General features: G+C 42.7%; 1 long non-coding RNA gene across 1 annotated transcript; it reads left to right on the top strand.

The window, feature by feature from the left end:
• The first annotated feature begins 1,495 nt into the window (after positions 1–1,495).
• Positions 1,496–14,449, top strand: LOC307163039. Its single transcript, XR_013822008.1, has 5 exons — positions 1,496–1,719; positions 1,966–2,075; positions 2,171–2,214; positions 3,803–3,867; positions 13,772–14,449. It is a non-coding gene; the product is annotated as an uncharacterized lncRNA (long non-coding RNA).
• The last annotated feature ends 1,298 nt before the right edge of the window (positions 14,450–15,747 follow it).

Genomic DNA, 15,747 nt, shown 5'->3' with positions numbered 1-15,747 from the left:
GAACATATGGTGCATTTAAGTCCTCCTGGGAAGTTTGTATTCATGAGGTTTTACAATTTTGTTTAATGTTTTAAATTAATGAAGCCACTGTAAACTTTATCATCACATATTATACTGTTACATATTAATGCTATCATATTTTGTGCAGGCATTAGCTTACTTCATTGTCACTGCTGAATACCTAAGTATAGTGGTATCCCACAATGTTTCCCACTGACACACCCCTAACTCTTCAAGATCGGGGTTAAAGAAAATCCTGAGCTTCCTACTCATATTCTCATCATTGTGGTGGCGTTCAACTTGTAAATACGATCTTTATGACATGACTTGAATGCACCAATAGCTCTAGCTTAATTAGGGACAATCCATACAAACACTCTTGTTAAAATACATTACAGACTGTCACAGTGAGAAGTTATTTGTCCTGTATCAACGCTAAAGGCCTAACCACTGCAGTCAACACCTTGGAGTCTATCCATGCTGTTAAATAAAAGTCTGTAGACAAGGGTTAGGGTTAGAGTTAGGGTTAGGGTTAACCTTAACCCTTAATTTCTAACCCAGACCCGGTTTCACAGAGTTTAGATTAAGCCAGGATTAGGCCTTAGTGCATTTAATTAGCTTTTAAAAATGTGCCTTAGAAAAAAGAAAAAGAAACATTACTGGTGTGCATCTTGAGACAAAACAATGGCACTGACATTTAAGATATGTCAGTGCAAGTTGCTTTCAGGTAAAACAGCTCAAACGTGCATTTTAGTCTGGGACTACAGGCTTAAACCATGCCTGTGAAATCTGGGGTATATGTTGCAACTTGTATAGAATTATGCCAATGTTAGCAAAGTGTTGTGTTGGACAGAGGATTAACCCTAAACCAAAAGGTTGTGTAACTGTGCCACACAGGGTGAAAAGCAAGTTGACATTATTAGGCATAAGAGTGTTTCTAAAGGAAAGGTCAATATTTTGTTAAAGTGCAAAAGGATTATTATGGGTCACATGAATGTAACTCTAATGTTACCATGATACCAATCCATTAGTTTTTCATGTAGGTAGGTATACAGAATTGTATATGAATAGCCTACATATGCAATGTTTGCTCTGTTTAATATATAATATGTTTGCTCTTTTAAACTGCTGTTTGGCAGAGCAGTGGTAAATATATGTTGTTATACATGGTATATATTATTTGTGTAATTTATTATTATTATTTATATGTTATTGTAAGTTTATTTTTTTTATCATGCACTGCAATGAAGACACCATTTAACCAATTGATTAAATATAACAGCCAGCTTACAAATACAACTAAATAAATAGCCGTGCACATTTTTTTCATATTCTTTCTTTTAAAACATGTAATCTTTTCCTGTAATTGCAATGTTACCACATTATTGGCTGTCTCTTCGAGTTGTTTTGAGCATGATTGGCTATTCAGACTGTCATCCAGGAATCTGGCCAATAGCAGCTATGCGCGCCTTTTACTGGTCAAGTTTGAAGTTTGAATATTCGTCTGTTAGAGTGAGTGTGTGTGTGCGCGCTGCTGCTGCTCGGGAGGATCTTCAGTACTAGCCTCCTTCGGTTCTGTGGCTTTTACATTGTTTAAAACATGGATTATTTTGCATCGTACTGTTACATTTTTATTTTGAGCGAGTTGCGGGATGTAAATGGACAACGAATTTTAACAACGTAGCCTACGTGTAACGGACATATTGCAATCTGCGGAAGGTAAATAACTTTATTTTATATAAAAATACATTCTGCTATATCAAAATATAGTGTGTTAAATTGAGAAGCTAATTTTAAATGCGATTAGAGCAATATCGATATAATGTCAATGTTTCAGGCTGCATGTGTAACGTTAGGCTAAATATTGTCAGCTAAGTTAGTTTTTGATAAAAATAAATAAAAATAAACCTCAGCATAGTCTGAGCTTTACAATGAGTGAACTGAGAACATTGTGTCTTTATACAGAGAGGAACTCGAACCACACTATGAAAACTAGGCTTTTGAATGATCGCGGGATATCGGCCTAACGTTACCGTCAAAATGATGAGTCATCATCATAATATGTTTTTGAGCTGGTGAGTAAAATTTTGCAAGCTTTTTATGTCTCTTTTAGTAAGTAAATACAAATAGCTAATAATATTGCTGTGTGTGTGTGTTTCCCATTATCCAGGAATTTTGGGAATAAATTATCCAGCCACATGATCTTCAGTTGCGGTGAGTATTGTCATAGTAAAATACACGTGAAATAGAGGCAGAACATGTAAACTCTGCTCAAAGGCACACTGGTCCAAACCCTCCAGTCAAAATTGTACCTGTCTTCTTGATATGAGTTTTTACGGGCCAAGCTGACCCAAACATAAATGTCCTTTCAAAATGAAATTATTTTCAAACCTGTATGACTTCTGTGAAACACAAGAATGTTGGGAATAAAACAACATTGGAACCCATTTTATGGAAAAAAACAAAACAGCGAAGTCATTTCTCAAGATATCTTAATTAAGGTTGTACAAAATAAATTCATACAGTTTTAAAACAACATGGAGTACCGGTAAATAACGAGAGAACTCTATTTTTTGGATGAGCTGTTCTTTTTAGGACATGTTCCCAGGGTCCTTTGCTAAATTAACCATGTTTTTTTATTATAGTAAAGTGTAGAAACAATGTTTTTATGGTGGATTGATTACAATAATTTATTGCCATTTAGTTAGTGTAGCAAAACCATGGTTAATGTTAGTAAGAGTTCTCCAGATTTATATAGCCTAACACTTAAGAAAAACATAAAAAATGGTCCTATGTCACCCAGATCAATAGTCTGTTAACACACATTAACATTGTCCCAATGTTTCATGATAACAAAAGAAGAACATTCTACTTGCAACATTTTGAGGATATTTTGGGAATGTTGTTAAAGTTAAAGTTTGTACAATGATCTCAATATAACATTGTCCCAATGTTTCATGATAACAAAAGAAGAACATTCTACTTGCAACATTTTGAGCATATTTTGGGAATGTTGCTAAAGTTAAAGTTTGTACAATGATCTCAATATAACATTGTCCCAATGTTTCATGATAACAAAAGAAGAACATTCTCTCTGTCACGTTAGGGAAATGTTTTGAGGATATCATTGAGAGATGAGATGTTGAATGTTCTTCATAAAACGTTCTTCTAATGTGACGAGTTAACACAATTAGAACATTTTACTTGCAACATTTTGAAAAAATAAAATAAAATAAACCTCAGAATAGGAGCTTTACAATGAGGGAACTGAGAACATTGTGTCTTTATACATAACATAAATGTCCTTTCAAAATGAAATTATTTTCAAACCTGTATGACTTACTTCTCTGAAACACAAGAATGTTGGGAATAAAACAACATTGGAACCCATTTTATGAAAAAAAACAAAAAAAAAAAACAGCGAAGTCATTTCTCAAGATATCTTAATTAAGGTTATACAAAATAAATTCATACAGTTTTGGAACAACATGGAGTACCGGTAAATAACGAGAGAACTCTATTTTTTGGATGAGCTGTTCTTTTTAGGACATGTTCCCAGGGTCCTTTGCTAAATTAACCATGGTTTTTATTATAGTAAAGTGTAGAAACAATATTTTTATGGTGGATTGATTACAATAATTTATTACCATTTAGTTAGTGTAGCAAAACCATGGTTAATGTTAGTAAGGGTTCTCCAGATTTATATAGCCTAACACTTAAGAAAAACATAAAAAATGGTCCTATGTCACCCAGATCAATAGTCTGTTAACACACATTAACACACTTTTTACATTTTCTTAAGATCAAGCATTGGACCAATGTTTACGGAGCAGAACAGGCACCAACAGAGAAACAAGTCCATCACTAGTAAGTATCCACTGCATTTTATAAAACCGTAGTCAATTTTAAACGCACAATGCACTCCAAAATAAAAATGATCTATTTTTTTCTCCCTCGTGCCAGATTTATATCTGTCCCAGATTTATATCTGACTTTCTTTCCACAGAGATTTTTAGAAAAATTATCATTAAAGAGAATCATATAAAGAGAAATGTGGGAGGAGCTTGAATTTATTGCCTAGCCCTGTTTGTTTGAACCGCAAGAGCCGTCAAAGCTTATGCTACTCCTATGTCATGCACCGACAAGAGCCTTTTATAGTCAACACGTCGGACGCAAGCAACTTGCAGTTCTCTTACGAGAGGTTCTCTCGTATTGCGTAGTTACTACGCTACGGGAAAGCCTTTCTTTCTCGAGATACTGAAGCCAAAAATTATCCTTAATTTTTATAATCTTGTCAACGCAGTGCGGCAGCCTGCAGACCTAGGGCAGGCTTACTAGCGTGCCCATTGGCTGCCCTGCGGCAACTGCAGCAGCCTACCGCTGAGCCCTTGGCGTGACGTCACGACCAATGAGCGCGCTTGGCGCGCTTAATGCGTCACAGCCCGCGAAAAGGGGTGTGGCTTAGCGTATAAAAGCGGGGCTCGGAGGCTGCTTCTCTGATTTCTGTCTTTTCAGCGAAGCTCTACGCATCGCTGCTCTCTGAGGAAGCCGCCGTCGAAACAAGCGACCAGCACGCCGAGGATCTCAGCCTGAGGACGCCGGCCGCCTTCGCCGCCTTCAGCTTTCCCTGCCTGCTTCGCTATCCGGCGAATATATCCTTTTACTGCTCTGTGTTGTATGTGTTTGTGTGTTCGCCCCGCGACACACTTTGCATCTAAAAGAGCGCGAGGCGTTGTTGCAAATGCCTCGCTCATCCTGTGGCTCGTGCAGAGCCGCGCTCAGCGACGGAGACCGCCACGTGATCTGCGCTCTCTGCCTGGGTTTCGACCACGCAGCCCGCGCCCTCTCCACGGGCGGCTGCGAACAGTGTGAGGACTTGCCGATGTCGACCCTGCGGGCTCGACTCGCCATGTTTCACGATCCTCCACCTTCTCCGGCTGCCTCTTCCGGGCCGCGTAAGAAAAAAACGCCGCTCTCAAAGGCCTTCCGAGCCGGTGGTTATAGCTGAGCGCTCGCCGGAGCCCCTCCCGCGAGCCTCGCTCTCTCCTTCTCCCCCGCCCTTCACCGACGCGCAGCGGCCGGCCTCTGCCCGCACTGCCGTCGCATCAGGGGGTGAAGCAGACCAGCTGGTTACTCCCCTCTGTCAAGCCGCGCAAACGGCGCCGCTCACAAGGGATGTCAGAAGTAGACGGTCACGGGCTGGCTTCCTTTACGTTACAAGGAAGCTACCCCCCCCCCCCGGATGACGCACGCCCTCTCCCCCTCTGTTCGAGCCGCGCAAGGCGCCGCTCACAAGGGATGTCAGAAGTAGACGGTCACGGGCTGGCTTCCTTTACGTTATAAGAAAGCTACCCCGCGTCTCGGTCGCGCGCGTCACTCTCCGGCCACCTCCGTTTCTCACACATTTCTCAGTCCCCTCCTAGCTCAGGCGACTAGAAATATCTATATTGCAGTAAACGAGCCTGTTGTTATACACGCACGCCTGCAAACAAACGATGTCACAGCACATAATGACATCTTCCCGCTCTCTCTCCCTTTGTTCGAGCCGCGCAACTGCGCCGTTCTCAAGGGATATCAGAGCGGACGTCACGAGCACCGGCGAAAGGAGGAAGAGAGAGTGATTTCGTCCCGCTTAGGCCGGACTTCCTCCAATCCTCGCATATTTCTCAGTCCCCTCTAAGTTCAGGCGGCTGGAAATACTAATACTGCAGTAAACGAGCCTGTTTAATACACGCGCGCCTGCAAACAAACGCTCGGTCATATGCTCGCACTGACTGGAAGCTCATGTGTGCCCCTGTGGCTCAGTGGCAGAACATTAGGCTTCCGCACCAGAGATCCGTGTTCGAATCCGGCTCTGGCAGCAGAAAAACTTTTTTCTGCTTGCTTCTCCGAGTTCGCGGCCAGCTTTCTTACATACAGAAAGCAAACCCGCATCTCACGGGATACATATTTCTCAGTCCCCTCTAAGCTCAGGCGGCTGGAAATACTAATACTGCAGTAAACGAGCCTGTTTTAATACACGCGCGCCTGCAAACAAACGCTCGGTCATATGCTCGCACTGACTGGAAGCTCATGTGTGCCCCTGTGGCTCAGTGGCAGAACATTAGGCTTCCGCACCAGAGATCCGTGTTCGAATCCGGCTCTGGCAGCAGAAAAACTTTTTTTCTGCTTGCTTCTCCGAGCTCGCGGCCAGCTTTCTTACATACAGAAAGCAAACCCGCGTCTCACGGGTTAAATATTTCTCAGTCCCCTCTAAGTTCAGGCGGCTGGAAATACTAATGCTGCAGTAAACGGGCCTGTTTTAATACACGCGCGCCTGCAAACAAACGCCGAAACACGACGCTCGGTCATATGCTCGCACCAACTGGAAGCTCATGTGTGCCCCTGTGGCTCAGTGGCAGAATTTTACGCTTCTGCACTGGAGAACCGTGTTCAAATCCGGCTCTGGCGGCAGAAAAATATTTTTTTCTGCTGGCTTCTCCGAGCTCGCGGCCAGCTTTCTTACATTCAGAAAGCGAACCCGCATCTCACAGGATGGTGCTTGAGTATTTATGAGCGTCTAAACATATGAGCCATCAAAGCATTTGCTCTATAACGCCGATGGTGTTACAAGTGTAGAAAATGTGCCCACTCCCATGTGCTCACTGCTACACACAAAACACGGTCTCCCCGGTAACGCTCACAGAGCGCACTCTCATAAAGCGGACACATGCCGCTCGAGTACTAAGTGTAGTAAATGTGCCCACAACTCTGTGCTCACACCTAGCTGCTGCCCGCTCTATCACACAGTTACCCGGGTTGCAGATCCTCTAAAGCTCACAAACATTCCGGCTCTGGCCGAAGGTGTCATAAGTGTAGAAAATGTGCCCACTCCCATGTGCTCACTGCTTCACACAAACATGGTCCCCATGGTAACGCGCATAGAGCGCTCTCTCATAAAGCGGACACAAGCCGCTCGAGTACTAAGTGTAGTAAATGTGCCCACAACTTTGTGCTCACACCTACCCGCTGCTCGCTCTGCCATTCAGTTACCTCGGGTCGCACACCCTCTAAGCTCCCAAACACTGGCCGTGTCATAAGTGTAAACTCTGCGCCGCTCACGTGCACGCGCACTCACTTTTAGACATTACAATCCCCACGCCGCTTTCGCGCCAGGGGTGTTTGTCAGCAAATCGCGCTCCATCCTCTGGGACCGAGCTACCGAACGCTGTACAGCCGGCCAATACTGTTTACCAGCCCCCGTGTTCGAGCACCAGCGGCGCGCACGCCGCTCCATCCTCTCTGATACAGGTTCCCCAATCCCGCGCAGCGCGGCGATCTGAACCCAGAGACCATTCGACCCCTAGCTATGCATGCGGAAGCATGGGAAGCTATTCAGGGCGCGTCAGAATGGGTGCTGAGTACTATAAAACACGGCTATTCGCTTCAATTCGCTCGTCGCCCTCCGCGCTTTCAAGCACAGACGGAGACGAAAGTGAGTTCAGAAGCTGCGCACCTGCTTCAAGCTGAAATAGCGAAGCTGCTGCGCAAAAGGGCTATAGAACAGGTTCATCCTTCTCTGAGCGAGTCGAGCTTTTACAGCCGCTACTTCCTCGTACCCAAGAAGGACGGAGCGTTAAGACCTATTTTAGATCTGAGACATCTGAACAAAGCCCTCATGAGACGGCCGTTCAAAATGATCACAACCAGAAAAATCCTCGCGCAGATTCGCCCAGGAGACTGGTTTATCTCTCTCGATCTAAAAGACGCATATTTTCAGATCCAGATAACTCCCCGTCACAGGCCATTCTTGAGATTCGCCTTCAACGGTTGAGTATATCAGTACACAATCCTGCCCTTCGGCCTGTCTTTGGCACCCCGTACATTACGAAATGCATGGACACGGCTCTCGCTCCCCTGAGAAAACAGGGAATGCGAATACTGAATTATCTGGATGATTGGCTTATTCTAGCGCTGTCAGAGACGGAACTTGTGTCTCACAGAACAGCGCTTCTCAGCCATCTGGAGGATCTGGGTCTCTCGGTCACTGGACCAAGAGCTCGCTATCGCCCCGTCAGTCAATTTCCTTCTTGGAATAGAACTGGACTCGGTGGCTATGACGGCCAGACTGTCGGAGCAGCGCGCGCGCCGCATCCGCCTCCTCGCCGCATCCCTCCAAATAGGCAGCCGGGTTCCGCTGAGGACATTCCAGCGTATCCTGGGGCATATTGCCTCAGCTGCAGCAGCGCTCCAGCTGGGCTTACTGCGCATGCGCCCGCTTCAACGCTGGCTGAAAGCGCGCGTGCCCCACCGAGCCTGGGCGGCCGGCGGCTTGCGAGTCAAAGTGAATCAGAGCTGCATTTCAGCCCTGCAGCCCTGGCTGGCAGCCGTATGGTATCACACAGGAGTGTCTATGGGAGTGATTTCACACCGGAAAGTTGTCTCGACAGACGCTTCCAACCTAGGTTGGGGAGCGCTCTTCGAAGGCAGACCGGTCTATGGCCGCTGGTCAGACCAGGAGAATCTCCTACACATAAACTGTCTAGAGATGCTCGCGGTCGAGAAAGCGCTCAAACACTTCCTCCCATTCCTCCACGGTCACCATGTTCTAGTCCGCACGGACAATACATCGGTAGTGGCCTATGTGAATCGCCAGGGCGGTGTCAGATCAAAGACGCTCTGCACCCTGGCGGAACGCCTCCTCGTGTGGGCTCAGCACTCTGCGCTCGCTGAGAGCCGCGCATGTGCCTGGCCACCTGAACGAGGGCCCCGACAGACTGTCCAGGGACAACGTTCCCCCTGGGGAGTGGTCTCTACACCCCCAAACAGTCCAGTCACTGTGGCGCCGTTTCGGCAAAGCGAAAGTCGACCTTTTTGCGTCAAAAGACAACGCTCATTGCCCAGAGTTCTTCTCGAAGAACGAGGACGCGCTGGCCCAGACCTGGCCCAGCGGCCCGCTGTATGCTTTTCCCCCGGTCTCTCTGCTGCCTCAGGTCATCAAGAGAATCAGGGAAGCGCGCCACACAGTGCTCCTCTTAGCCCCATACTGGGAGAACCAAGCTTGGTTCCCGGATCTAATACAGCTGGCAGACTCAGCCCCCTGGCCGATACCGGTGAAGAGAGACCTTCTCTCTCAAGCCCGCGGCTCGATATGGCATCCCCATCCAGAGCGCTGTCTCTGCATGCGTGGAGCCTCAACGATTACACGCTGATCTGCCAGACGGGGTCATGAACACGATCATACAATCTAGAGCCCCCTCTACGAGGCGGCTCTACATGTCGAAATGGTCAGTGTTTAACAGATGGTGCACTGCTAAGGGGCTCGATCCACAGACATGTGGGGTATCGCGAGTACTGTGTTTCCTTCAAGAGTTACTGGACGCGGGCAGGTCCCCCTCCACGCTCAAAGTCTATGTCACGGCCATTTCAGCGCTCTCTGTTCAGAGCTGGGCCGCGCATTAGGAAGGAACGAGTTCGTCATCCGCTTCCTTAGAGGAGCCAGGAGGATGAACCCCCCGCGACCCCCCTCGGTTCCTATGTGGGATCTTTCACTGGTCTTGGAGGCCCTGAAAGCGCATCCCTTCGAACCCTTGGAAACTGTGGATATGAAATACCTCACGCTCAAAACCGTTTTTCTGATAGCACTGTCTTCAGTCAAACGAGTGGTGGAACAGCTCTTTGTTTCGTTTGGCGGGCGCACCAAGGGTCTCGCCGCCTCGAAACACAGCCTGTCCAGATGGATAGTGGACGCTATTGCTGCTGCTTATGCGTCTAAAGACCTGCAGTGCCCATTGGGCATTCAAGCTCACTCCACCAGAGGCATGGCCTCGTCGTGGGCGTGGTCCAGCGGGATTCCCATTCATGACATTTGTGCAGCGGCAGGCTGGGCCTCCCCCTCCACATTTGTTAGGTTTTACAACCTGGATGTTCCCGCCTTGCAGGCGAAAGTGTTATCAGTCTAAGTCTCGCGTATGCCAGCCCACTATCTGTGCGCGGGCTACGTTGTGTGATTTAGCTCTACTGGTTGAGCTGCACTATACAGGGAATTGTCAGTTCGGACCGGCCGTGCCGCTCCTAACCCCCTAGTGTGTGCTTATGTACGGCGCTAGCCCTCTGTGGGCCGCCCGGCTCTCTGCTATCACGTTCCCCGGGCTCTCCCTGGGACTCATTCAGTGGATGCTGGGCGCGCACGGCGTTGACAAGGGTGTTCCCGTAGCGTAGTAACTACGCAATACGAGAGAACCTCTCGTAAGAGAACGTTTCGGTTACTAACGTAACCTCTGTTCTCTCTAGAAGAGGGAACGAGTATTGCGTAGCCCGCCGTGCTCGCGCCACGAGCTCATTCGCTTCATGCGACAGAAACCAGAGAAGCAGCCTCCGAGCCCCGCTTTTATACGCTAAGCCACACCCCTTTTCGCGGGCTGTGACGCATTAAGCGCGCCAAGCGCGCTCATTGGTCGTGACGTCACGCCAAGGGCTCAGCGGTAGGCTGCTGCAGTTGCCGCAGGGCAGCCAATGGGCACGCTAGTAAGCCTGCCCTAGGTCTGCAGGCTGCCGCACTGCGTTGACAAGATTATAAAAATTAAGGATAATTTTTGGCTTCAGTATCTCGAGAAAGAAAGGCTTTCCCGTAGCGTAGTAACTACGCAATACTCGTTCCCTCTTCTAGAGAGAACAGAGGTTACGTTAGTAACCGAAACGTTTTGCCCCCACCAACAACGCATAGTATTGCATACAACGGTGCGTCGCGTATCAAAAACTGGGACGACACACATAGACGCATATGGCGGCCGAAGTGTAGTGATGCGTAGCCTTGCAGGCGCATATGCGTATCGATGCGTTGACTCTATAACTCTTTGGGCGTAATTTGACTTGCATATGGCTGTCTGCTGGAAGCTAGTTATTTAAGTCGATAAAATTATAAATATGGTAGGGCTGGGGGAATTAACACGTTAATCTTCGCGATTAATTTGAGATGCTTAACGAGTTTATAAAAAAAATGCAATTAACGCAGCACTTTCTTTTGCCTCATTTTAATGACTTCCTGTTGCGGAAAAGGCTGCAAAATATGCCGTCCCGCCCCTCCGTGTTTGGCGATCAGGTTTTATTCTCGCGCAGCTTTCATGAGCGGGTCTTTTCCGCGCCGTGCTCTCCATTCCGTGTGTGTGTGTCGGCGCACTGACACACACACACAACACTGAGCAAACATTGAGCTCTTTGCTCAATGTTAACGGCCCAAACGCTCCAATCATGTACCGATCATGCACTGGAAAAGCAAAGTCAAATAACGTGAAATTTCTCAGTAGTAGACTTCTGTGAAATAGCCCTACTGAGCTGGTATAGTCATGCTGACAACAATGGTAAAATTACCTGCTCTGATCACATGCTCTTGTAATAGGCTAATAGCTTTGTAGGACTATGTTTTATTTTGATAATTAGTAAAAAAAAAAATTATAATAATAAATTGTTAAATTTATTATGTTGATTGATTATTGAAAATAATAATATATTGATATATTGATGTTTAATATTATTTTAATACAGGGCTATTTTCTGTTCCTTTTTTTCCTTTTTGTTGTTTAATTAGGTTATTCTAAGTTTAAATATTGATGATTACAAGCTTGGGGGAAATGCAATTAATTGCATATAATTACAGCAAATTGTGTAAATAATCAGTTACTTTTTTTAATCAATTCCCAGCCCTAAAATATAAAATATGGATATGTTTCTTACACAAACGCATCACTTCGCTTCACCTTTCGCCTTTATTAACCTGCCAGAGCCGTGTGGAGTACTTTTATCATGGATGGATGCATTTTTATGGACTTGTCAAAAAAATCCCACAGGGAGCTACAGAATAAGAAATCTTTGAAGTCCACTTTTTTAACTGTCTGTTTCCATCAGTAAAATTACAGTTTTTTTTTTCTCTCAGAATTGTGAGGCAAGAACACACAATTGCAAGAAAATATCAGAATTGTGAGCTGTCTTTTTTACTCCCCTCAGAATTCACCCTTCGAGGGAGTTTGATTGACAGGTATTTTTTACATTTTTATTTTACCAAAAATATTTTTTTCTTTGTTTCAACTTTCATATCAAAAGTAACCTGCTCTGTCTTGTCTCTGCGTTTAAACGTTTCAGCGTTTTTTCTGTGATCCGCAATGTATTTTTCATTGCGTGACAACATGATGTGTGGCGTGAGAGCGCCATGGCTTGTTGGACATAGCAACAGTAACTAAAGGGGGCGGGTCTTTGCAAATTGCATTAACCATGGCTGCCTGTTAATTATCACTGGACTACTTCGCTCTCGCATCTCCCAAAAGTTAATTTTTTTTTGTTTTCTTGATTCCATTTGAATGGTTTAATTAAATTGCTATAACCAATTATTTAAAATGTAATGATTTAAGCAAAACGTTCTTCAAAGGTTAAACCAAACTTTTATTTGACGGATTGCCGTGTAGACCTTTGAGTTTCTCTGTGTTTTATGATATGATGATAGTTTTTCTCAAATGAAGCTAAAATGCTGCTGAAGTGACTCTCAGAGCGGCTGTATTGATGAAGTGCATTAATGTTCTCATATAGAAAAGACAGCAAAAAAAAAATAAGCCAGAATTGCTTTTTTTTCTCAGGTTTCACTAATTTATCCTGTGATTCTGACTTTCAAACGGCCAATTGCGAGTTTATATCTCGCACTTCTGAGAAAAAAAAGTTTGAATTGTGATTCGCAATTACCTTTTTTAAAAATTGTATTCCATGGCGGAAACAAGCTTTCATATGCACAGACAGTAGCTCACATTTAACATGCAGATTGTGCGCACACAGAAACCTACTGGAGCACAAAAAGTTAGTGTCAACACTGTCCTGTGATTTCTCAATAAGAAACAGAATTTATAGCATATTTTTCTTTCTGCTTTTGAAGTAACTAAAACTTACAGCTTAGCTAATAGCAAAGAGACGATTCACAGGTATGATTAAATCACACTAGAAATTGTTCTATCTCAAATGCAGTACTACATTATCTGTATCTGATTTAAAACAAGCAGAAATCTGTAAGAAATGTAACAATCCATAGACAATATAACTGATGAAAATGAGCTGTTACATCAGAGCAAAAGCATCGTGGGCAGTGCTGTGACATGCTGCAGCTGTGCTCAAGGCTACCTGAGTTCGAGGTTCACACTTCTCAAGCCAAGTTTGTAGTTTGTTAAAATAATTTAGCCTCTAGTTGTGTTATTAAAGGGATACTCCACTTTTTTTGGAAATAGGCTCATTTTACAACTCCCCCAGAGTTAAACAGTTGAGTTTTACCGTTTTCGAATCCATTCAGCCGAGTTTCTGATATTTGGAAGAATATCAGTAACCAGACAGTTTCTGGTCTCATTGACTTCCATAGTAGGAAAAAATATATACTATGGAAGTCAATGAGACCAGAAACTGTCTGGTTACTGACATTCTTCTAAATATCAGAAACTCGGCTGAATGGATTAGAAAACGGTAAAACTCAACTGTTTAACTCTGGGGGAGTTGTAAAATGAGCCTATTTCCAAAAAAAGTGGAGTATCCCTTTAACATGTATATAATGGATTAAGTATATGTTTTAAATTACAGAAACAAAATAGATACTCATAAGGTATCATATTTATACTTTTAAATAAACTAATCTAATTAATTTCTGATTAATAATTAGGCTGGTTAATTTTGAAAGTTTTCAAAGTCAATATTGCTTGTGATCTTAATATGTAATATGTATTTGTATTATTTTTTGTTTACACTGTTGCATGATCTTCTTTTATAGGCTATGAGGAAAAACTCTACCATGCACACAGAGAATGGAGCTCAATTCTGCTAACTGGGATAGCAGCTGAAAAAGAAGAGAAGAACAGTAGAACACCTATTAATGCAGATGACTTTATTCTTTTTCTGCAAGAACCAAGACAACCAAAGACTGATGATGAGCGCTCTGAGCAAACAGCAGTCAAGACGTGTGATTGCACATTGGACTTTACTGAGTTCTTCATTTAATGTTGGGCATCTACTGTACGCAGAACTTCTAATAATTTATGTGAATGCCATTCATAAACCTGTTAGATTTTTGTTTTATTTAGAGATTAATAAAATTGTATGTTTTAACAATGTTATAGCTAAGCATTTTTTATGTTTAAGAGAACATTTTGGGAACAAAAATAAAACTTCCCACTAAAAAAATTATTAGAATGTTAAGTAGTATTTTTAAGAGTATTTTTAGGGAATGTTATCCTAACTTTTAGAAGAACGTTCTAAGAATAAAAATAAAACTTCCTGCTAAAAACTTTATAAGAATAAAGGGATAATGTTCTAAAAATGTTATGATTAAACATTTATAGAAGGTCATCATCACAAAACATTTTTAGAGTGTTCTTAGAGAATGTTATCCTACCTTTTAGGAGAAATAATGTTCTAACAATATTATCATTAAACATTTTTATAATGTTGTAAAAAAAAAATGTTATCTGAACTTTTAAAAGAACATTCTGGGAACAAAAATAAAAACACCCCCTGAAAACTTTCTAAGAACGTTAGAGAATAATGTTGTAAGAATGGTACACCTAAACATTTTAATAATGTTTTTAAATAATGTTATCCGAACATCTAAAAGAACATTCTGGGAACAAAAATAAAACTATCCGCTTACAACATTATAAGAACGTTAGAGAATAATGTTATAAGAATGTTATTACTAAACATTTTAATAATGTTTTTAGAAAATGTTCTCTAAACATTTAAAAAAACATTCTGGGAACAAAAATAAAACTACCCGCTGAAAACGTTCTATGAACGTTAGAGAATAATGTTATAAGAACGTTATTACTAAACATTTTAATAATGTTTTTAAAAAAAAGTTATACGAACATTTATAAGAACATTCTGGGAACAAAAATAAAGCTACACGCTAAAAACATTATAAGAATGTCAGAGAATAATGTTATAAAAATGTTACTACTAAACATTTTAATAATGTTTTTAGAAAATGTTCTCTAAACATTTAAAAAAACATTCTGGGAACACAAATAAAACTACCCGCTGAAAACGTTCTGAGAAAATTAGAGAATAATGTTAAAAGAATGTTACTACTAAACATTTTAATAATGTTTTTAAAGAATGTTCTCCAAACTTTTAAAAGAACATTCTGGGAACAAAACTAAAACTAGCCGCTGAAAACTTTCTAAGAACGTTAGAGAATAATGTTAAAAGAATGTTACTACTAAACATTTTAATAATGTTTTTAAAGAATGTTCTCCAAACTTTTAAAAGAACATTCTGGGAACAAAACTAAAACTAGCCGCTGAAAACTTTCTAAGAATGTTAGAGAATAATGTTAAAAGAATGTTACTACTAAACATTTTAATAATGTTTTTAAAGAATGTTCTCCAAATTTTTAAAAGAACATTCTGAGAACAAAACTAAAACTAGCCGCTGAAAACATTTATAGAACAATACATGCTAATGTTCTTAGAACATTTTTAGAACAAAAAATTTCTAGCTGGGTAGACGGCGACGGCGTTTTGGGGCTTAAAAACGCAAAAAAGTGAAACCACCCTCCAGAGTGGAAATCTTAAAAACGCTCCACCGTCGCGTTCCCGTCTAAAGGGTAAAAACGCAAAAGTATGCTAGACAGTGAAGGCACCGATCACCGGTCCATAGCCGCCTGGAGTGCATACTACATCGAATTTCACACACTTTTGCGTCACCATATGCACGCAGATTCCAGTTTTCTCCTGGAAACAAACTTTT

Source organism: Squalius cephalus (assembly GCF_949319135.1).
Source record: "Squalius cephalus genome assembly, chromosome: 8".
NCBI classification, from domain to species: domain Eukaryota; kingdom Metazoa; phylum Chordata; class Actinopteri; order Cypriniformes; family Leuciscidae; genus Squalius; species Squalius cephalus.
The sequence above is the reverse complement of the archived record's forward strand: the minus strand, read 5'-3'. Positions and strand labels throughout refer to the sequence as shown.